The sequence below is a fragment of the Pinus tabuliformis genome, chromosome 9, assembly GCF_031772625.1.
Source record: "Pinus tabuliformis cultivar Carrire ecotype Pingquan chromosome 9, CPIR1, whole genome shotgun sequence".
NCBI classification, from domain to species: domain Eukaryota; kingdom Viridiplantae; phylum Streptophyta; class Pinopsida; order Pinales; family Pinaceae; genus Pinus; species Pinus tabuliformis.
This window is the reverse complement of record NC_142307.1, coordinates 1,466,242,402-1,466,265,181: the sequence shown is the minus strand read 5'-3', so window position 1 is coordinate 1,466,265,181 and position 22,780 is coordinate 1,466,242,402.

The window sequence follows — 22,780 nt, the reverse complement described above, 5'->3', positions numbered from 1 at the left end:
GATGGCACATGCTTATTATAGGGTCATTCGAGCACGGGAGAGTTATGTTGGTTTAATGCTCCAATGTGTGAGGAGAGTATTCATTCATATGGTTTCATGGAGAATCAAAAGATATCTTGGGTTTCTATTCAATCCATGGTGTGGGATATTCGCAATGTTGATCCTCCTTGCAATTCTATGGAAGTCAAGATCGATGCCTACAAATGGGATTTTCTTCCTGATATGTCTCTATACTACTAGTGTAACCCCTTATTGTTATTAGTAGAAGCTCCTTGTTATATTTTTGTGCCCATGTAGTCCCCATATTGTTATTATTGTGCCCTTCAATTATTATTATTATGCCGGCTCTGATTATATTATGACCCCTTAGACTCCTATATATAGAAAGGAGGTCTTCTCATTTGAATCATCTAAGAATTGTTCATTTGTATAATGTAAAGGAGGTTTCTCCCTCGAGGCTTATTTCTAAGGTGTTGATCTATCTTTTCTATCTTTTTGTGAGCTAGTTTACTAACATTTGGTATCAGAACTTTGGATTTTAGGGTTTCACTGCTCTAAATAGGTCATCGTGGCATTTTCGCTATAATGTTTTTTTGCAATGTTTCAGAAGCTAAAAATGAAGCCCATTTGAGATGCAATCGTTTTGAACCTCGGGTCCAAATTTCAAAGCTCATCTCACTATATTTTCGGAGATATGATCTGAGGAAGTTAGGGTTTTTGTAGACTCCTGAATTACATTCCAAACAAGTGACCTGGGGAAAATCATCATAACTTTGGTTTTGAGCATTAGATTGAAATTTTATAAGAAGTTTCAGAAATACAACGGACTGTAGTTTTTTGTATATCAGTTTCAAGTACTAACATCAAAACAGTGACACGTGGCACTTGGTACAAGTTTGCTCTACTGAACTGGTCTATAATGAGGTCATTGTGGAAGATTTGGTATAACTCTTCCTTGGAGAATCCAATCACAATTTGAATTGCAGAGTTAGAAAGAGTATTCAGAGGGCTATTACAAGCCAAAATTGCAAAACCTAAAGATCCAAAATTACAGAGTTACAGTCATTTCAAGATCAAGCTCCTAAAATCAAGAAAAAGAGAGATGAGGAAGTTTGATGGCAAGGATCCAGTAAATTGGATACTACAGATGGAGAAATATTTTGATCTACATGGTGTACCACTATTACAAAAGGTGGGTATTGCATCTTCATATTTAGAACCAGATCAATTTTTATGGTATAAAGGGCTTTGTTCTCGTAAACCACTTGTTACGTGGTAAAATTTCACAGAGGAAATGATAGCACATTATGAGGATATAAAGAGAAACAACTTCTATAGCCAATTGATAAATCTAAAGAAAAAATGTTCAATGGCAAAGCACATTGAGGACTTTCAAAAGTTGAATATATGCGAAAATGATATTCCAGAGAAGCAGAGGATTGATGTCTCCATAGGGACTTTTGATGAAAATGAGAATTTGGGGGTTGCCCAAAATCCCAATTCCTTTAAAATCTCGATCGTGGACCATGGGTTATGGCCCACTAAGTCCCGTCAGAAGCGATTTAGGCTTTTAAGCCAGTTGATTTTACAACGTGGATTTTCATTAATATCGATCATCCTTTTAACCCAAGTCAAGCATGCACTCTGAATATTAAAACCTCGCGGCCATATGGTAATATAGAACAATATATGGATAAAAATATATATATATATATATGGATGCCTCTGTCTACGTCGGCAGATCCGCTGATACACCAACTCCATCCAATGCCGACGTAAATCTCCACTGCTCCGATCCGAGTTCCGGATCCGACTTGACCTCCAACCTGATTCATAGCAAATTGCGTCCGGCGGTATGGGTTACCTTTGGTTCCGATGCGAAGTTCGACTTCTGATGACAACGTTCAGGGTTTACACGCCGACATGACAACCACAAACTTGTAGATTCAATTTCAGATTTGAACGACCATTACGGCAACCACCAATTTAATACTACAGCAAATGCTCAATCGATCTTCCTTTCATCGACGTTGGACGTTACCAGCTCCACGCATACACATCGCCTCTTCACTGGCACTCAACGCCATTCAACAATCTCTGCCACTCATTACGATGATATTCATAATACACAGAACAATCGCATATAATAGTTAAACAAGCTCACACACTGAATGAACGCAATTATAAAACACACATGTACACAACAACACTAAACCCAGGTTTATATATTAAACAAAACGGTTACGAAATTAAGGCATTTTAGCCTTAAAAACGAGCTCACGCTCGACTACATCTTTCCACTCACAAATTACCTCACAAATAGATATCTCACGCCCTCTCAATCTTTGTCTTATATAAGAAGCGTTTGAAAGGAATAATTGATCAGAACCGCTCCTTTTTTCTCCCACAAAAGACGCATGCAAGCTTTAAATCTGCTTTATCCACTTTAAATCTATTTTTCTGCTTTAAAGCAGACTTCCCTTTGTTCTGCTTCCTCTGGTCCACGTTTTCTTGCTTTTTTGCTGGTGCTCCCGCATCATACTCCCGAGGCACAAAAATTTATGACCTCCTGGTCATATGCTTCTCCTGGTCTTTGTAATATCTTTAACTTGTGAGCTGCAATCTACCTCTGCAACAACAAGTCCTCCTTGCTGCATCTTACCTCACCAATCCTTTCCTCCAGATGTCGTCTTTTGGTAATCACAATAGCCTATTGCAATCTTCTCACCTTCCTCTACAATCTTCTTGCCTTCCTCTGCTGCTACCTACACAACATATAAAGACTATACATGCTTTATCAAGAACTGTACCTCCTTTCGCAGAATCTTTTTCTCGCTTTGATACCAACTGATGAAAATGAGAATTTGGGGGTTGCCCAAAATCCCAATTCCTTTAAAATCTCGATCCTGGACCGTGGGTTATGGCCCACTAAGTCCCATCGGAAGCGATTTAGGCTTTTAAGCCAGTTGATTTTACAACGTGGATTTTCATTAATATCGATCATCCTTTTAACCCAAGTCAAGCATGCACTCTGAATATTAAAACCTCGCGGCCATATGGTAATACAGAACAATAGATGGATAAAAAAAATATATATGGACGCCTCTGTATACGTCGGCAGATCCAGCGATACACCAACTCCATCCAATGCCGACGTAAATCTCCACTGCTCTGATCTGAGTTCCGGATCTGACTTGACCTCCAACCTGATCCATAGCAAATTATGTCCGGCGATATGGGTTACCTTTGGTTCCATTGCGAAGTTCGACTTTTGATGACAGCGTTCAGGGTTTACACGCCGACATGACAACCACAAACTTGTAGATTCAATTTCAGATTTGAACGACCATTACGGCAACCACTAATTTAATACTACAGCAAATGCTCAATCGATCTTCCTTTCATCGACGTTGGACATTACCAGCTCCACGCATACACATCGCCTCTTCACTGGCACTCAACGCCATTCAACAATCTTTGCCACTCCATACGATGATATTCATAATACACAGAACAATCACATATAATAGTTAAACAAGCTCACACACGGAATGAACGCAATTATAAAACACACATGTACGCAACAACACTAAACCCAGGTTTATATATTAAACAAAACGGTTACAAAATTAAGGCATTTCAGCCTTAAAAATGAGCTCACGCTTGCCTACATCTTGCCACTCACAAATTACCTCACAAACAGATATCTCATGCCCTCTCAATCTTTGTCTTATATAAGAAGCGTTTGAAAGGAAGAACCGATCAGAACCGCTCCTTTTTTCTCCCACAAAAGACGCATGCAAGCTTTAAATCTACTTTATCCACTTTAAATCTATTTTTCTGCTTTAAAGCAGACTTCCCTTTGTTCTGCTTCCTCTGGTCCACGTTTTCTTGCTTTGTTGCTGGTGCTCCCGCATCAACTTTAAAGGATAACATTCAACATGAGGTTCATCTTTGGGAACCTGATTCATTGGAGAGGGCATTCAGGTTTGCAAGAAAAGTGGAAAGCAAAATTATGGCAACAATGAAGTCTACCCATCACAACTATAAATATGGAAGTGTTTTTTATCCTAGCCTTCCACAACCTACAAGGTTGACACCACAAAAATTGGAAGAAAAAAGAGCAAAAGGGCTTTGTTACAATTGTGATAACAAATACACTAAAGGTCATAAGTGTGCTGAGAAGAAATAATTTTACATAGATTATGAAGAGGAGGAAGAAAAGGATCAAGAAACATCAAAAGAAGAGGATATACACTAGGAACCAACCCCAGAGAAAGAAGAAATGAATCCAACCATATCTTGTAAAGAATTGGAAATAATTACCACTCCTCAAATTCTCAAGATAGATGGACATATCAGAAAGAAAAAGGTTCAAGAAGTGAAAGATCACATCGAGAAAGAATAAATGAATGCTAGCATATCTTGTAATGCATTGGCCAGAATTACCACTCCTCAAACTATTAAGATAGAAGGACATATCAAGAAGAAAAATGTTCAAGAAGTGAAAGATAACATCAAGCATCAAGAAATGAATCTAACCATATCTTGTAATGCATTGGAAGAAATTACCACTCAAACTCTCAAGATAGAAGGACATATCAAGAAGGAAAAGGTTGAAGTAGTGAAAGATCAAATCAAGCATCAACAACAAGTTCTCCAACTTTTAAAGGATAACGCCACTTTTGTGCAGAATTGAATGAAATAAGAGGCAGATCAACATCGCAGTGAAAGAAGTTTTAATGTAGGCGATTGGGTATTTTTACGGCTACATCTCAACCAAGATATTGATGAGAAGGAAACATTGGAAATACTACATGCACTTAAGAAATGGCAACCTTACCTAATGGGAAGACACTTCAAGGTAAAACTGGATCATGATAGTGTGAAATACTTTTTAGAACAAAGGTTATCTTTAGAAGAAAATAAAAAAAGGGTCACAAATATGTTGGGTAATGATTTTGAAATCATCTACAAAAAAGGGAAGCAAAATGTTGTTACAGATGCACTCTCAAGAAAGGATGAGGATGTGGAAGCATTGTTTTGTGCTATATCTATTATCCAACCAGATTGGATAAACGAAGCAAGGGATGAATGGAAGAAGGATGAAGAAGTTTCGCCACTCATTCAAATGTTGCAAAAGATCCCAGTTCAAACAATATTGCTAGAACTTGACAAGGAAGGAAAAATCATATTGGAACCTGGAGTAGTGATAGAAACAAGAACCCAACAACTACAAAATCGATCAATTCCAGAGTATCTCATCAAGTGGAAGAACTTACTCGCTGAAGATTCCACATGGGAGGACAATAATTTTATACAGAAGCATCAAGAACTATTCAAGTGTTGAGGACAACATGTTTTGAAGGAGAGGGGCATGTTAGGTCCCTATACTACTAGTGTAACCCCTTATTTTTGTTTTTTACAACCCCCTTATTATATTGTTGTGCCCATGTAGTCCCCATATTGTTATTATTATGCCCTTACATTATTATTGTTATGTCGGCTCTGATTATATTATGACCCCTTAAGACTCCTATATATAGTAAGGAGGTCTTGTCATTTGCATCATCTAAGAATTGATCATTTGTGTAATGTAAAGGAGGTTGCCCCCTCAAAGAGGCTTATTTCTAAGGTGTTGATCTATCTTTTCTATCTTTTTGTGAGATGGTTTCATAACACATTCCTATTGTGCATGGTCAATGGTCAGGAAGGAGTACCTATCGTGTGTTTCTAATTCCCAGGGGTGTATTATGATAAGTAAATGTTTTTTTATGTGTATATTCTCATGGCATACAAATAGTTACGAACTTGGGTCTTCCTATACCTATGAAGGTTATGGAAACCAAGCACCGATTGGAAATTCTTGGTGCATCTTCTGTATCTAGGTTAAAAGTTGGATTAAAGGATTTTAACCTATTTTTTTTTAGGATTTAATCAATGAATCAATGTTTATTGAATATATTTACTCCAAAACATGAAGATATATATTATTTCAGGTTGTGCTATTTATTTTTCTTACTGATATTACTTATCCTCTTCAAATACTTTACTATTGAATTTATGAATAAGGTTTTGGGCTATCTCAATCATGTGAAATTTATGGTTTGAAGGATTCTTTGTCATTTCTCTTTTAATTTATTAAATTCTTACAATTAATAGAAAGGGTTTCACCCCTTAAGTTTTCTCTTGGGTTTAACAGTGTTGATGTACGTCGATTTTCAGATGTGGTTATTTACAAAAGTTATGTTTTCTTTAAATTTAACCCATGGAAATACAACAATTTTCTTTCTATGTTATAATCTTACTATTTATGTCTATCATGCTTATGATTTCTAAATAAAAGTTATGTTTTTTTTTGTAACAACTCGTCACTGCATATTTTTCTCCAAAAGTTCACCTTCATGACTTGGAATCGATATTCATGTTTTCAATATTCATAGAAAATTTTCTGGAGTCACACTTAGGTATTTATTTTCTTCTCTCAATGAAGAATCAATCCCCAGTATTCCCAAGATTGTTGTAGTTTGTTGTGAAGGTTCTTTAACTCAGAACCCTTCCTTGGCTATCCCATAACGAATTGGTCGAAACGAAGTGAATCTGAGTTTGGCCTTCCTTCTCTTCCTAATTATATTTTGTCCAATGCAAGTGGAACCTTATGACGTAAACATTCTCAGAGTAAGTTCTGAAATCACATACATACATACATACATACATACATACATACATACATACATACATACATACATACATACATACATACATACATATCTATATATATATAAAGAATACATTATCCAAAATATCCAATGCAATGATTTTAATGACCTTAATTTCTTCCTCCTGAACGGAGTGTCACATACACAGTTTATTTTACTTTAGTATGTTACAGTTTTTTTGAGAATATATATACATGTTGGTTCTTCGGTTTAAATTTACAATTTTTTGAAAAATTGGATCTTTGTTGGGGGTTCCTCGTCACAATCGTAATTACCTGTTTCCCTCTGGGCTTACAGTAACCAATGTGATGGAATATATGTATATTTGACCTATATGGGTTTTTCCATTTCTCATTGAGCTATGTTCTATGGTTTCTAAGTTGGTTTTGTCTGTGTTATTAGTTATGTGAGTCTCTTGGGTTTATACCTCAAACCTAATATTCCATTCTCTCTGATATGCAGAAATACTTTATTTTTTATAATGTGGAATAATGTCGTTTCTACAGTACAAAATTAGTTTCATACTATTGAAAGACGAGAGGAGTTAATTTAGATAACAATTTTTATTTATTTATTTAGTTTAGGATTAAATGCTTCGATACTAACCTAGTATTCCTAGAGGTTTCCCAGTGAAATTGTACAATTTTTAATGAACAATACCTGGTACCGAGACCACCGGTCCCTCTCTTAAATTTACAGTTTTTTTAGAATATATATACCTGTTGGTTATTCTATTTAAATTCACAGTTCTTTGAAAATTTGCGTCATTTTTAACACTCCTGCCTCATGGCCGTAATTGCATGTTTCTCTTCGGGCTTACAACAACCACTGTCATGAATATATGTATGTTGGAATTATATGTGGTTTTTTTTCACTCATTGAGCTATGTTGTATTGTTTCTAAGTTGGATTTATCTATGTTATTACTTTTGTGAGTCTCTTAGGTTTATACCTCAAACCCATTATTATGTTCTCTCTGATATGAAGAAATACTTTATTTTTTTATAATTTTGAATAATGTTGTTTCTACAGTATGAAATCAGTTTCATAATATTGAAAGACGAGAGGGGTTAATCTAGATATCAATTTTTTTTTATCTACTTTTTTTTAAGACATCCAAATTTTTCTTGAGTTCAACTCTGTTGTAGCATTTGAGTAGTTCTTCTTATAGTGATGAATATGATAATAATAAAAAAACTGACTTCTCTAGGAGTTACACCCCACAGTTAATCACTTTGTCAGACTTCTCTTTTAAGCTCTTGTACTAGATTTTATTCCATGGTATGGCACTCGTTGTATAATAATATTTAGGGTTTTACTTCAAATACCAAAGATAACCATTGAATTTAACTCGACTTGGAAAAAGCTAATACTTGTCACATTTTAACTGATAAAACCAACCCCAACCTTTGTATTACTATGTTTATGTTATGCTTTTTGAATAAGAAATCATATTACTGACATAGTCAATGCGGTTCTTATTTATACTTCGTTCATATGAGCTTTCGATTTAGTCGACTGGGCTAGGAAAAACCAATCCCTCTCCATTTCCATGCATCTTTTATATATATCAGTGTTCAGTTCACTTGGGTTGTAATCCCATTAACAAAAGTATAGCTCTTTGTTCTCCGCTATGATGGGAACTGAAATATTTTTGGGCAAATCAGCCCCAACATTTGTATTACTATGTTTCTGTTATACTTTATAAATAAGAAATGATATTACTGGCATAGTGAATGGGGTTCTTATTTCTACTTCGTTCTCTTTGCTTCCCTCAATTGATATTTTTCACTATTCTATTGTCTTTCTTCTACTTTTCTACAAAATATTGTACCAAATAACCAAGGTATGTGAACTATATCTAAGTTTTCGATTTAGTTGACTGGTCTCAGAAAAACTAATCCATGCCCCATTTTAAAGAAACCCATAATTAAAGCATTAGCATTGGGTATGGGAACTGTATCTGACCTGTTGATTTAGTTGACTAAGCTCGAAAAAACTTGTCCAGGTTTGTTTTCGTGCATCTTTTATATATATCAATGTTCACTTCGCTAGGGTTCTATTCCCATTAACAGAAGTATAACTCTTTGTTCTTCGCTGTGATGGGAACTAAAACATTTCTGGGTAGAGAAACCCCAACATTTGTATTACAGATAACTAAAGAATTAGCATTTAACAGAAGTTCATAATCTTTTCTCTAAAGTAATTCTAGAATGAATATTTATCCTATGGTATCATACTGCATCAGCTTTTTTTTGTCTAGACGAACTTGTGTACAATCTTTTCCTTTTACTATAGCCTCATTTTACAGAAACCCATAATTAAAGAATTAACATTTACCAAAAATGCATAATCTTTAACAAACGAATTTGTAAAGTGGTTCTACAGTGATTGTTCCTCTATATCTAAGTTGTCCATTTAGTCGAATGGGCATGGAAAAACTAATCCATGTCCCATTTTACAAAAACCCATAATTAAAAAATTAGCATTAGGTATATCTAAGTTGTCAATTTGGTCATCTGGACTCGGAAAAACTAATCCTTATCCATTTCCACAGGCAGACACACACATATATATATATATATCAATTTTCACTTCGCTAGGGTTCTAATCTTGTTAACAAAGATATAACTCTATTCTCTGCTACTATGGGAACTAAAACATTTTTGGAAAGTGCAACACCAAAATATGTATTATAGATAATTAAATAATTAACATTTAATAGAAATTCATAATCTTTTCTCTAATGTAGTTCTACAGTGAATGTTCGTCCTATAGTATCATATCGCATTAGTTTCTTTTTTCGTCTACATGAACTCGTGTACAGTCTTTTCCTTTTACTATAGTCTAATTTTACAGAAAATCATAATTAAAGAACTCTGTAAATTAGTTCACAGTCTTTTCCTTTTACTATAGTCTAATTTTACAGAAAATCATAATTAAAGAATTACCACTTAACAAAAAAACATAATCATTAGCACGGAAATCTGTAAATTAGTTCCAGAGAATTTTCCTCTAAACGTGGGTAAGATCTCTTACTCTTTTCACGACAGAAGACTGCCCAATGTGTATAATGTAAAGGGAATTTCTCGAATGCCAACATTAGAAACCAAGCTTTGAAATGCAAATGTAATTTCTCCAACAACAGGCTTAGCAACCGCAACAGGAAAGTCCAAGAGAGATGAAATTCCACAAGCATGCAACCCCTTATAGAATGCAATATCATCCTATTTAGCATACAATATCATCCCACCACTTTTAGAATCCACTACGATGACACCCATTTTAACATCCACGACTAGTAATTATTTAGTTATTAACTAATTTATTAAAATTCCTCTAATTGTTCCATATTATGCCTCTCACTATATTTTTAGTACTATGTTTTTTACGGATGACTGATACACAAATAACGTACGTACAAACAATTTTATTTTCATATGTTATTAGTTTTGCATTATTATTATAATGTATTAATCATTTTATTTTATTAAATGTCTATTGTCTCACTATGCATTTTCCATCTCTCGCTTAACATGCATATTCAACCAACGATGTGCAAAGAATTGTCCTGCATTTGATTTAATAATTCCATATTAATGATTTTATTTAATATTTAACCAGTGGTAGAAAGAGTAACTAAATCTTTGACTAAGTTTCTTTAACTTTAAGTAAGTTTCACATGGTGGCCAAGAGTAGTGAGTGGTAGAAAGAGTTACTGAATCTTAAACTAAGTTTTTTAACTTTAACTAAGTTTCAAACGGTCACCAAGACATGGAAAGTGAGACGTGTCTCCTTCCCACATTTTAAAATTATTTAATTAAATTAATTCATAATCGCATCACTTCGTTTGAGTCCTCTATTTTGCACTCAGATGAAGAATATGGATGACATATGCATTCCCCATCGTTGATTATTAAGAAAACAAAAAAGTCGACAAAACTCATTGCACCCAAAGTTGATATATATATGCCTATCTGTGAAAGAATAATACCATGTCGTCTCATGCATATTGAATCCAACCAAGTTGCAATTATATATGTCTTCATTTATCGACCAACCGGTGCACGCCTCTTCATGAATTCATGAACTCGTTTTCAGTTGTTGTTGTATATTTCCATGCCCAAAATTTGTGAAGGAGTTGTAACCATATCCTACGAGGCAGAGGCTTCAGTACAAGATCCCATCTACCATTGTATTAGTCACATATTCACCTTGCAAAAACAGGTTGCAAGTTTATAGATCAAGCTAGAATTTATGTAAGCACAACTCGTGAGCCAATGTTCCCATCATGATGAAGCTGGACAATTGTCCCTATAGAAATTCTCCTCTAATCATCTTTAAAAAATATGCAACAGAATATCTTCCTCAGCCAAATCTATGTTTCATCTTGTTGTTTTGATACTGCTATGCAAATTGATGCACCTCCACCAATACATGTTTTTTATTCAATTCTTCCATCTACACTTATGAAGGAGGTGGAACAATTAATGGGACAATGAATGGGTCTCCTTCAACTGATCATGTTGGGTAAATCGTGGAACAAAATCAGAGGCATAAAGAGATTATGGGGCATACACTTGTGGTAGTGATGATTCTTTGATAATATGAACTTCATCATTACATATCAAGGAAAACCAATTGTTGATTGACAATGTAGAAGATTCCAACAAATCCTTCCATGTATGTCTCCAAGCGCATGTCTCTCCACACTATAGATCAATACCAAGACACGCGGAGAAATTCTTTTATAAGACAACCACCTTTGCTAGTGAATGACATCCATGGAAATGATAAAAAATTGGTAGTGAAAATTATCTTACTATCAAATAATCAAATATGATATTACATATATACAGGAGTATTGTCTCAAGATAGGAAAACTATCTTGGACACACAATCTGTTGGCTGAGAGAATATCTCAACCACACACAAATCTAGCAACATAGTTAGGAATAGACTCCTCCAAGTAGAAATAATCACAACTGAGACAAGTAGGAAGTACATATTCCAACACACCCCTTAATGAGTACTTGTCTCGATATCAATATGCAAAGCATAGTTGTGGTCAAACATAACAAACGAATATGTTGATGTCCATATAAAGGAGGAAACATCCACCAGAATGCATGGGTGCTAACCGCTACAACCTCTAGTCTTTTAGGATGTCCTTTGCATACATGGTTCTTTTAACCATTATCACTACATACATGTACCTGTACCTGTAAATCCCCCTCCAATATCATCATGGGTTTTATTATATTACTCGTAACCATGCTCTGGGTTTTATCAGATCACCCTCAACCATGCCACCAAGGGCTCTCAACCACCACGGCTCAACTCAGTCACCAAGGCTCAACAAAGCCATGAAGGCTCAACTCAGCCACTAGGACACTCCAACCACTCTGGGCTACAAACCTGCCACTAGGGAACTCTAACCTCTAAGGCCCACCAAAGACCCAACTCAACTAGGCTGAGGATTTTCTCAGCTAACCCTAAACCATGCTAATGGGAATCTCTATCCCACTTCACTCTTACATGTGGTTTTTTTCTTACCACAAACTGACATTGCAAATAGCAAGTGGTTTTTAGATTACCGCGAACTGTATGGGGTACACATGCCTTCAAGGCTTACAACGCAACCCCATCTTTTGGAGTTACGAGGTACATAAATTATAAATACCACTACAAAATATCCTAGAATTTCTTACAATTAATATGTGTGACTCATAATACATCATGCTAGTGTGTCTATTCCATAAAATCACACACAAACTTTAACTTAATTGTCCATCATCACCTAATTTTCAGTGTCGTTGTTGCACAAAATCAATATTTGCTGCACTTCTGGTCTCTTCTTTCTTTTTTTGGTTTAATTGTCTTGGATTCATCTGCGTGATTTGTTAGAGTGGCTAATTCTAACAAAAATAACATTGCATTGAGTTAGATAGGCTCAATGCTTCTAATTCCAAAACATTTATAAATACCACATTTTACCATGACAGAATATTAGGGGAGAGAGTCGAACCCAACTACGATCCAAAGTGTTATGGCTCATCCATCACCAAGCTGACAAACCCTCATTTCAAACTGGTGGCCTCCATAGCACTGTGCATAAGGTAGAAAACACACACACACTCTCAAGGTTCGAGAAGGGCCATGACCATATCCCCATTGGCAGCAGGCCTAGAATTCACCCTCTCGTCCAACACAACTCGGATCTCCTCCATAATAATTGAGCTGAAATACATCTAGCGAGATCTCCAATGGCCTGACTCCCCATGCTCATCTAACAACCAAACGCTCTTCCTCTACCAAGCTCAAAGTTTAACACCTCAAATTCATGCCTTCACAACATATCTTCATGGCGCACTACTAGCCCAATCCATTCTGCGTCAACTCCACGAGAAAGTGATCACTATAGAAGCGCCTAGGGGTTGCAGAAAGTGAAGAATCAGTGACATTTAAACTACAAACATTGCAAGCCTTTGGCCCTGAAGCTCCCGAGTAGCTCCCCCTCTTAATTTAGAAGAGAGATTGGCCTCATAGCGCTCTTCCTATTCTGCGAGCTTGGCCATATACAAACTTTCTTCACAAGAAGACTCTACATGCGACATTTTTTGAAAAGAAAAACCTAAACCGAAAGATAAAAAAAAAATCCTCAAACCATGAACCTAAATCAGCCAGTTGGATTGACAAGGCTCCGACTATAGCTGGGGATATATGTGCATGACTTTGAAAGCATTTACCATGGAAAGAGGGGGCCTCCTCTTCCATCATAAAAGTCGCGGAAAGTGACTTCTCAACAATGGCCATTGCAGATGAGACCTGTGCCTCCTTCATAATGAAATCCCTGTAGCACTTTGAACATAGATTTCTTGTTGCCCAATTGTCCAAAAAACGTAGTTATTGACAAAACGAGTGTGCCCTTATAGAGCTTGGAAACCAATGCCATCACCTTTGATGTTCTAGTTTTTTCTTATTATGGATGCCTCTATCTTCAACCTTCAAAACTCTGGTGCTTGAGAGTCATCTAGATCCATTAAAAGCCTTTTTATTTCACATCCTTTCATTGTTTCAGATGCCAATGAAAATCTATTTTATGACGTGGGCTATAGATAGCCAAAAGCACTTCCTTAACCCTATGGAGGCAAACAGAGCTCTACGGCTAAACAATCTACCAGGATCTGCCAACTCAATTGTAGCAGTGGGGTTTCAGGTATTGAATCCACGAGAAATCCACCTCTCTCCACTCCACACCACCCTTCATATCTGGGTTGTTGAACAAGCCCTCATCACTGTGACAGGCAACAATCTCCAATCTTTCATTTATCACTACCACTTTACAATTCTAATTTCCACTGCAATCGCAATGCTTGAGAATATATCAGAAAACCTTCTTACTTTGAATGCAGGTCTTTTATGGAAAAGATATCGATTCTCACATGCAGATATCCTATGGACAAACAAAATACTAAAACAATACAAATATATTATCTTATTTCCTCAACCAAGGTCGAGCCAAGCCCAGGAGGGGCCATGCCCTCAGGGCTCTGATACTATGATAAAAAACCAATAGTGCAAACTATCTTACTATCCATTAATGAAATATGATATTACATATATACATGAGTATTGTCTCAAGATAGGAAAACTATCTTGGATACACAATCTGTTGGTTCAGAGAATATCTCAACCACACACAAATCTAGGAACATAGTTAGGAACAGACTCCTCCAAATAGAAATAATCACAACTAAGACAAGTAGGAAGTACATATTCCAACAGACAACGTGCACAACATTCACCACTTAACACGGGCGTTTACTGAACAAAAGTTGTTGAGTATCAATTTCGCAATTATCTTGGTTGTGACCTCGTAGGCACTAAGCAAATCTAAGATGCCCCAGGCTATGGCCAGTAATAGTGATCGTCTTTTACTTTTTTCCTATATACATTTACAAGGTTGTCGAGCTCGCTTGATAAATACGATACACTCAAAATTCACACATACTAATATTTATCCTACGCTGAATATATATACACAGTAGGTATTTGACCTTCATAATTATTTCATCTCCATGGGTTATCCCTAGAGAGAGTCAAGCCCATACAGACTCTGATACAAAAAAGTAATTTTGAGAAGTAGACATAGTGCACAGATTTCTCACAAAATAATTCATATATTATTTATCAAATCAGATAATTATATCAAGTATATATGGTACTATGACATCCAACAATTTTTATAGTAAGATATTAATTGTTGAGAAAATATCTGAACAACCCATAGGGGCTTCACTCAATGAACCTCTGACATTCATGTGTGTTCATGACATACTAAACAATACCCCTAATTTGACTACATATTGGAAAATAGTTGTAAAAATAAGATTATTTAACACCCTACTAATACAAACCCAATACACCTTCACAATTAAAAAAACACTACTTTCAGTGGATATTATAAGTATCCATTAACATTAACATTTCTTATACCCATATATATTTTTCATTAACTTTGAGCTCTATTTTTTATACCTATCATTATAAAAACCCTTTACCCTTAATATATGCTCAATATATTATGTCGTTTTTTCCTCAATATAACCCCCAATATGAATGCAGGTGGTCTGGTATTGCTTCCCTAGTGAAACCCTCGTGCAATAACCCAACCACTCAACAAACCAAATCTACATGTTTAATAATATAAACATTATTTCCAACTATTATGATAGACTCGACGCAGGACGACAATGACTAACAATAATGATGATGGAAACCATAGTGGCTGTGACTCAGCCTTTGTGTAAAACCATCCATTATACCTCAGTTTCTCTATGCCTCAGCCTATGCAGGGTGTCCCTTGATATGGTCAAGCTCCTCTAACTCACAACTCACACTGGTGACAACTTGGGTTTCTCACTATGACAACAACTCTATTCACCTCGTAATCTATCAAAGACTCTTGCTCTTCTCTTCACGATCTGCTTTGTTCTCCACTTTATGCGTCAACATTAGCTCAGTTGTACGCTCCATTAAATTTACTCGTGCTTGGAGCCCTCACCATTACTGCGAACCAATACCACATCGTTTGGATTATGATGGTGCATGACGATTATAAGCTCAAAAAGTAGTTGATGGGAGTGTTAGAATTATGACAGCCAAAAGAGTGTGTCGTGGACCGTAAACAGAAATTGGTTCCCAAAACGTGCATTGTGTGGTATTTTAACTTTCAACTATAGCTTTAAAAAAAGAAAATATTCGTTCTGATCTATGAAGTGCAGCTTAATCATTTAAATATAGAAAGCATCATTAATACCATTTGCCACGATATTATATAATCATATAATTCTATGATAACTCCGACAAAGGACTCTTTAATCACTTCATCAAATCGTCCTCTTGTCAGAGTATGCATGCTTCAATGATATTTCATCAATATTGGCATCTGATTTTTCTTTACATGCATTGTCCTCTCATCCATTTTACGACTTTTCGGGAAAGATCAGTTGCCCATAAAACTATATCTCGCACGACTGATAGACAAACGGTCCAATTTTGGACGATGAAACAAAACAGTTATGTTAGAATCATAATGGCAAAAGGAGTTTGTCGTGCAGTATAAACAGAAATTTGTCCACAAAACGTGCAATCTGACTGAAGTATTTATAACGTTCAACTATAGTTTTAAAAAATATCCGTTCTCATCTGTGAAGCTCTGCCTCACCATTTAAATCTATAAGGCATCACTGTACTGTTTACCAGATTTATACTATTATACAATCATATCATATTATTTTAGTTTATATTACAGGACATTAAAAAAATGATTGATTTAAACAGGTTGGTTTTTATACTGAAAATCATGGAAATTCTGACAAAAAATTTGACAAAAGTTTTTGTAAATCCAGGTTACAGCGGTCAAACTTGAAGATTTTGGGTGCCCCATACGTTTCTGATGGTGCTCAATCTATTTCCACCATCAAAACCATGATTCAAGCACTCCTACCAAGACCTCTTGAAATTTTTTTACCCTAACCACTTTTGACTATCCACACAATTCCTCCATATAAACTTAAACAATATGTATAAAACTAGAATCTGTATACAAACTCATTCTTCGAAATATCACATATTTATAAAATAGTATATCATTTTCCTTTTAATTAAGGCATACAAAATATTTACCAATTTTAAACCATATATACAAAAAAAAAATTACAAATTATATGATAGAATAAGGTATTGGATGGTCATTTGATTTTCATATAATATTTTGTAATGTTAGGATAGTAAAAGAGGAGAAGCTATTAAGATAAATAAATTTTTCTTCAACATATGCCAGCTATACATATATTAAATTATAATTTATATCTATATATATAAATTTATTAAAATTATAATCAATTTAAAAATAAAATTTTAATTCTAAAAAAATCAAACATTAAATCAAAATTTAAAAATATCTATTACACTATTGACTTCGATCTGAGAACATTTTTAAAATACATAAATCAAATTGTAAAAAAAACTTAACACAAATATCCAATTAAAAACAAACCAAGTAATTGTGTACTTTCTTTTAGGTTGAAGAAACTAAATTTAGAATCACATGGACAACCAAAACCAACACTACGATCAATATCTATTAATATTACACCATATAATTATCAATTATTTTTATATTTTTTATATAAAAATTATAAAAAATATATATTAAATTATTTAATTTTCTATAAAACAATGTTAAAAATAAAATAAAAATCAAACAATTAAATAATTTTATTTTTCATTCATTATGATTATGAACCATTTCATGCGCATTAATTTATTATAATAAACATTTACCTATTTCAATACCAATGTTGTTCACTCAAAACTAATCATTACCATAATAAAACAGTTAAACAATTTGAATCAGAACTAATCATTAGCATGTTGAAGCAATTGAACAAAATCCTCGCACAAGAATTAATGTTCGTATCAAAACTTTAATGCATTTGAATATTAAATTATTCACTACTTTACGTCAATAATTTCTTTTAATGAAACATAAGTACATTTAAGATACATACAGAGACATAATTGGTATGTACACATGAATATATTGTTGCATGTCTCTTTGTTCATACAATTAAACTTAACTACAATTACTATATAACCTTTTTTTTATTCGGGACAATAGTAAAAAAAAAAATATATTTTAGAAAGAAAAAAATATATTAATTAAAATAATCCGGAGAGCCTTTAAAAATAATTGAACATTATCGATTTCGAGTATGCCGTAAAACTGCTTCTGCTTGGCTAAGAGCTCGTCTTCCTCGGACGTAATGAAACAGGTTAGGCATCTGGCAGGAGTGAGAGTGCTCGATTACGGACCACCAGCAGGTTATGCCAGAACAATTCAAACCCAGCATTCGCGGATAGCAGCCAGAGATGGCTGTTCATACCTGAGTTGATAGGTTTTACCACCTTCTTGAACATTATCGATTTAAAATAGTTATAATAATTTATAATAACTAGTCACTGTGTCATGGAAAAAGAACAATTTTATGATTTCATAATATCGTCCTCTTCTCACTGCTCAGAGAGCAGACTTCCTCTCACTATACATAGATGAATGTGTGTCTAATGATAAGGCCTAATGCAGATGCTTCGCATAAAATAGTGGATATCTTCTTTATACACCGTTGATTACAATAATCGCATTTTAATGACATGGACTCTTGTCTCATAATAAATAACCCATCTTCTACTTCAAGCTTTCCTCCAACGATCAACGTTCTCCGTACTAAGAGGATAAAATATCACTAGAAAATCATATAACTTCTTATGGAATCTCTGTAATTCACTTCAATGACTTTAAAAGTGTGCATATTCATTAGCAACATTTTTTTAATTATATAGTTATAAAACACAATTTTTTAACTATATAGTTAAAATGCTTTATAGAAACTCTAATATAGAAATTATTATAAAAAAATGAAACTTAAATTAAAACCACCAAATAATAAATACAAATACAACTTAATAAATAAATATAAATAAATAAAATAAATAAATATAAATAAACAAAACAAATTAAAAAATAAAATGATAAAAAAAATAATGATATATCTTCTATACCGTAAACATAAAAAGTATCTTGAAAAAATAACATCAAAAAAACGTAATAAGAAAATAGTGAGATTCTACCTTATAGAGTTAATCTAAATTAATGTTTAATTAAGAGAAGTAGATATAAATTGAAAAAAAAATAATATGAAATGTTTATTATACAAATAAATAAATATAAATGATCAAAATAAACCGAAAAAATAAAAGGGTAAAAAGGCGGAAGATACATCTTCTATAAAAGTGTCCTAAAAAAGCCTAGAAAAGCCTAATAAGAAAGCAGTGAGATTCTAAATTATAAAATTAATATGAATCAAAATTTAACGATTAAATTAAATTTAGTTTATCTTTTAAATTGTTTATATTTTTTTAAAATTTTAATAATAAAACATTTAATAAAAAAAAAATTAGTTATTTAAAATATATTTTTAATGCATAAATAAATATAATTTCTCCAAAAACATTATAAAAAATTTACAATAGGAACATATAATTTTAATATTATACATAGTTTTAAACAAATATTATTAAGAAAACCAAAATACCAAAATACAAAAAGATTTAACTTGAAACTTTCTATAGATTTTAGAATAGAATATAATTTTAACATCTATCCATCATTATAAGCAAATGGCCAGATTTCGTTAAACTTTACACTAGACACATATAATTTTGACATCTATCCATCATTATAAGCAAACTTCAAACATATAATTTTAACATCTATCCATCATTATAAGCAAACTTCACTGGAAAACCAAAAGACCAAAATACAAAAAAATAGATCTAATATTATGGCCAATTTAAAAGGGTAGGGTATTGTACATAGAGGTCACAATTTTGTGTGAAATGTTATTTTTTTCCCATTCTTTTTTTCAAAAATTCCAACTATGGGAGTGTGAATCATTTTTTATGGTTCAAATTGATTGAGGACTATCAAAAACTCTAGAAACATTCAAAATCCTTAAGCTTGACAGCTATAATCCAAATTTCTCAAAATTTCTATAAAATTTTATCAAAATCTTAGAAGAACTTCCATATTTTCCAAACAAAAACGCAACCTCTTAGAAGAACTTCCATATTTTCCAAACAAAAACGCGACCTCATTAGACTACTCTAAAGGAATTTCCATATTTTCCAAACAAAAAATGCAACCTCGTTAAACTACTCTATTTAAAAGCTCCTGAAAACTTGGCCAAACATCCATATCAATTCTGCATGGTCTTCAGCACGTTTTTAAAAGGTGGAAAATTGACTAGTTAAGTATTCAAGGGGACCTGCTAGTTACTCACAAGCAGATGATGAATTGAATTACGCACAGGTCAAGAGAGCCAACACAAATTACACTGAGTACGAATACGGCAGTGGGTTCATAAGGATTTTACGGACCCAGCAATAACATAAGGCCTTAAGTCACGGGCTACGCCTCAGTGGTAGCTTGAAGCAAAGTTAAATTTGAAAGGCGTCCTAAAATTTGGCCAAACATTTATACACTGTTCAACGATTTTCAAAGGGACGATAATTGAGTCGTGAGTTAAAGCGTACAAATCAGTGTGAAGAGAATGGACACACATTTGTGTACGGGTTTGAGGGTGAATTGCGTGTCAATGTTAGAATAATGATGGAGAAATTTGAAAATTCTTAATATTAATGTTTGTTGCAGGTTGTTACAGATTTGTTTGTACTTATTTTTTAATTAGTCTTTGGTGGTAGTTTGTTTTTATATTTTTGCATTTTGTTTAACCAGAATGCATTTTTTTTTAATATATGTAAGATTTTGCTTGTTTAGTAAATTTGTTTAATAAGAATGTAATTTTTTTTCAAGGAAAAGTCATAATTTTATTAATGAAAATAAAATTACATTTTGCAGATGTTTATAATAATTCTATCATCTAGTCAAATCAATGATGATCATGTCTATACAAAAAAAACAACTAAAAATAGATGAAGAGAAAAGTTAAACTTTTCTCCATTTCTTTTTTCAAGCTTGCGCCATTCTTCTTGAAATGGCATGGAAGAGATGATAGCTAGCTGATTTCCTTCTTGTATTCTTACAGTTTCCTTTTCTAAATCTGGATTTTCTGATGCATGATGACGTTTGAATCCGCTAGTGTCCTTTACTTATGGTATCCTTGCTAGTTGTGTCATAGTGGCCTGTAAGTTTCTTGGATCTTGTGATACTTCCCCCTTTCTTTTTTTTTCATGCAATTTCTGATTGTCCAAATTGGGAATGGGATATTTTTCTGCTTCATCCTCTTCTTCGTCAGGCTCATTTGGGGGAAATTACCATCCTTTGGGTTGTATTCTTGGTTTCTTCTTCCTTCGTGATTGTTTCTTGGTTTCATGGCACATGTTTTGTAGATGTCCTATTTGTCGGCATATTCGACATCTGAAGGTTGTGTTGTTGAACTCTAAGAACTAAGTCCAATTCTTCTTGTTGTGTATCAATTGTATGTGATATCGTAGGCCTTTGTTGAGATCCACTTCCACACATATTCGTGTGAAGGTATAGATTCTTTCCTCCATTCTTTGATTGTCAGTTTTTATATATCGTCCTAAGATAGTCCCAATACCTTCTAGTACTTGATTGTACCAAAAATGTAGGGGGAGGTTATTTAGCGTGATCGAAACCGACATTCTAGATATATTCATGGTATTTGCATCAAAGTTTTGGTGGTGCCTAGCTAACAAAAAGTGTGTTATTTGGGTGGTGTAGTATCCTATATGAACAACCTTCTGTTCTTTTCTTTTTTTATTTATAGTTGATATGAAAGCAAGAGTGTCGTCACAATGGAGATGAGTGAGTCTGGTTTGAGGGGTCGTGTTGGTGTGGCTGTAGCAGGATGTGTGGGTGTGGAAGATTGCATCTGGAGTTGTATGTTCGCTGAGTAATTGAGATTATAATGAGGCTTGTGCACATTGGCATCACATTTCGCACTGTGTGAAACCTCATGGCTTTAGGAAAGTGTGACTATTGGGTGGGGCATGTGCCGATTAGCGGAATCCCATGAAGATGGTGTGATTACAAACATTGTCAAGTTGCGTGTGACAATGAAGCACAAATTTGCAATGTTAATTGTGGGAGCTAGTGTGCTACATATGGAAAGCCAGATGGGTTCCTCCATTACTAATTAGGCTAAGAGAGTTTAAGAAACCACTATCTGGAATTAGATCGGTGGTGTTTAGTGCCAACTGCAAAGCATGCTAGAAACCTTATGCTACATAGTCGACCAACTGAGCTTTTTGTTTTTTAAGAAACCATTGAAGGTGAGAAGGATTGAATCACTTTTATTGTGGCCATCTCCCAAAACCTTTGTTCATGGAAAATCATTACAAGAAGAATGCGTTGAAAGGTAAGGGGTTTTTTCATTCAAAATTTTAATTCAAGTATTGATTGGTGAATGCATTGTAATGAGGATTCAATATCTTTGGGAATAAGATCCATTTAGATACTAAACTATAGTGTGTGAGAAATAACTCTCTAGTAACAGGGTATTTGGTTTATGTGGTTTAACAAGTAAATGTTTTGAGTGATAATTGGAAATTAACACCCAACCTAAGCATTGAAAACGTTTGTTCTATTCCTTGATGGAGGAAAAGTGAAACCTCTGCTTATTCACTCTGAATAATCCTTTCCACTACAATCGGTGCTAATAATTCAAGGCTACCATTGTAGCATGTTATTTGTAGATATTTTCATTAAAGGCACAAACTCGAGACTAATTGACAAGTCTGTTGGCAAGATAAAAGTGGAGTGCTCACTTTGTTGTGTATTTGTTGTTGAGAAAAAAAGGAGGAGGGAATCAAATGACTAAGTCTATGTATTGAGTATGCTATGAGAGGATGTTGCGAGCACATAAATTAAAGACAATCGATATAAAATTAGATGTGATGAAACTGCGTAAACATGGTTTGACATTTCTTAAGTTGTTTATTTTTTTTTCT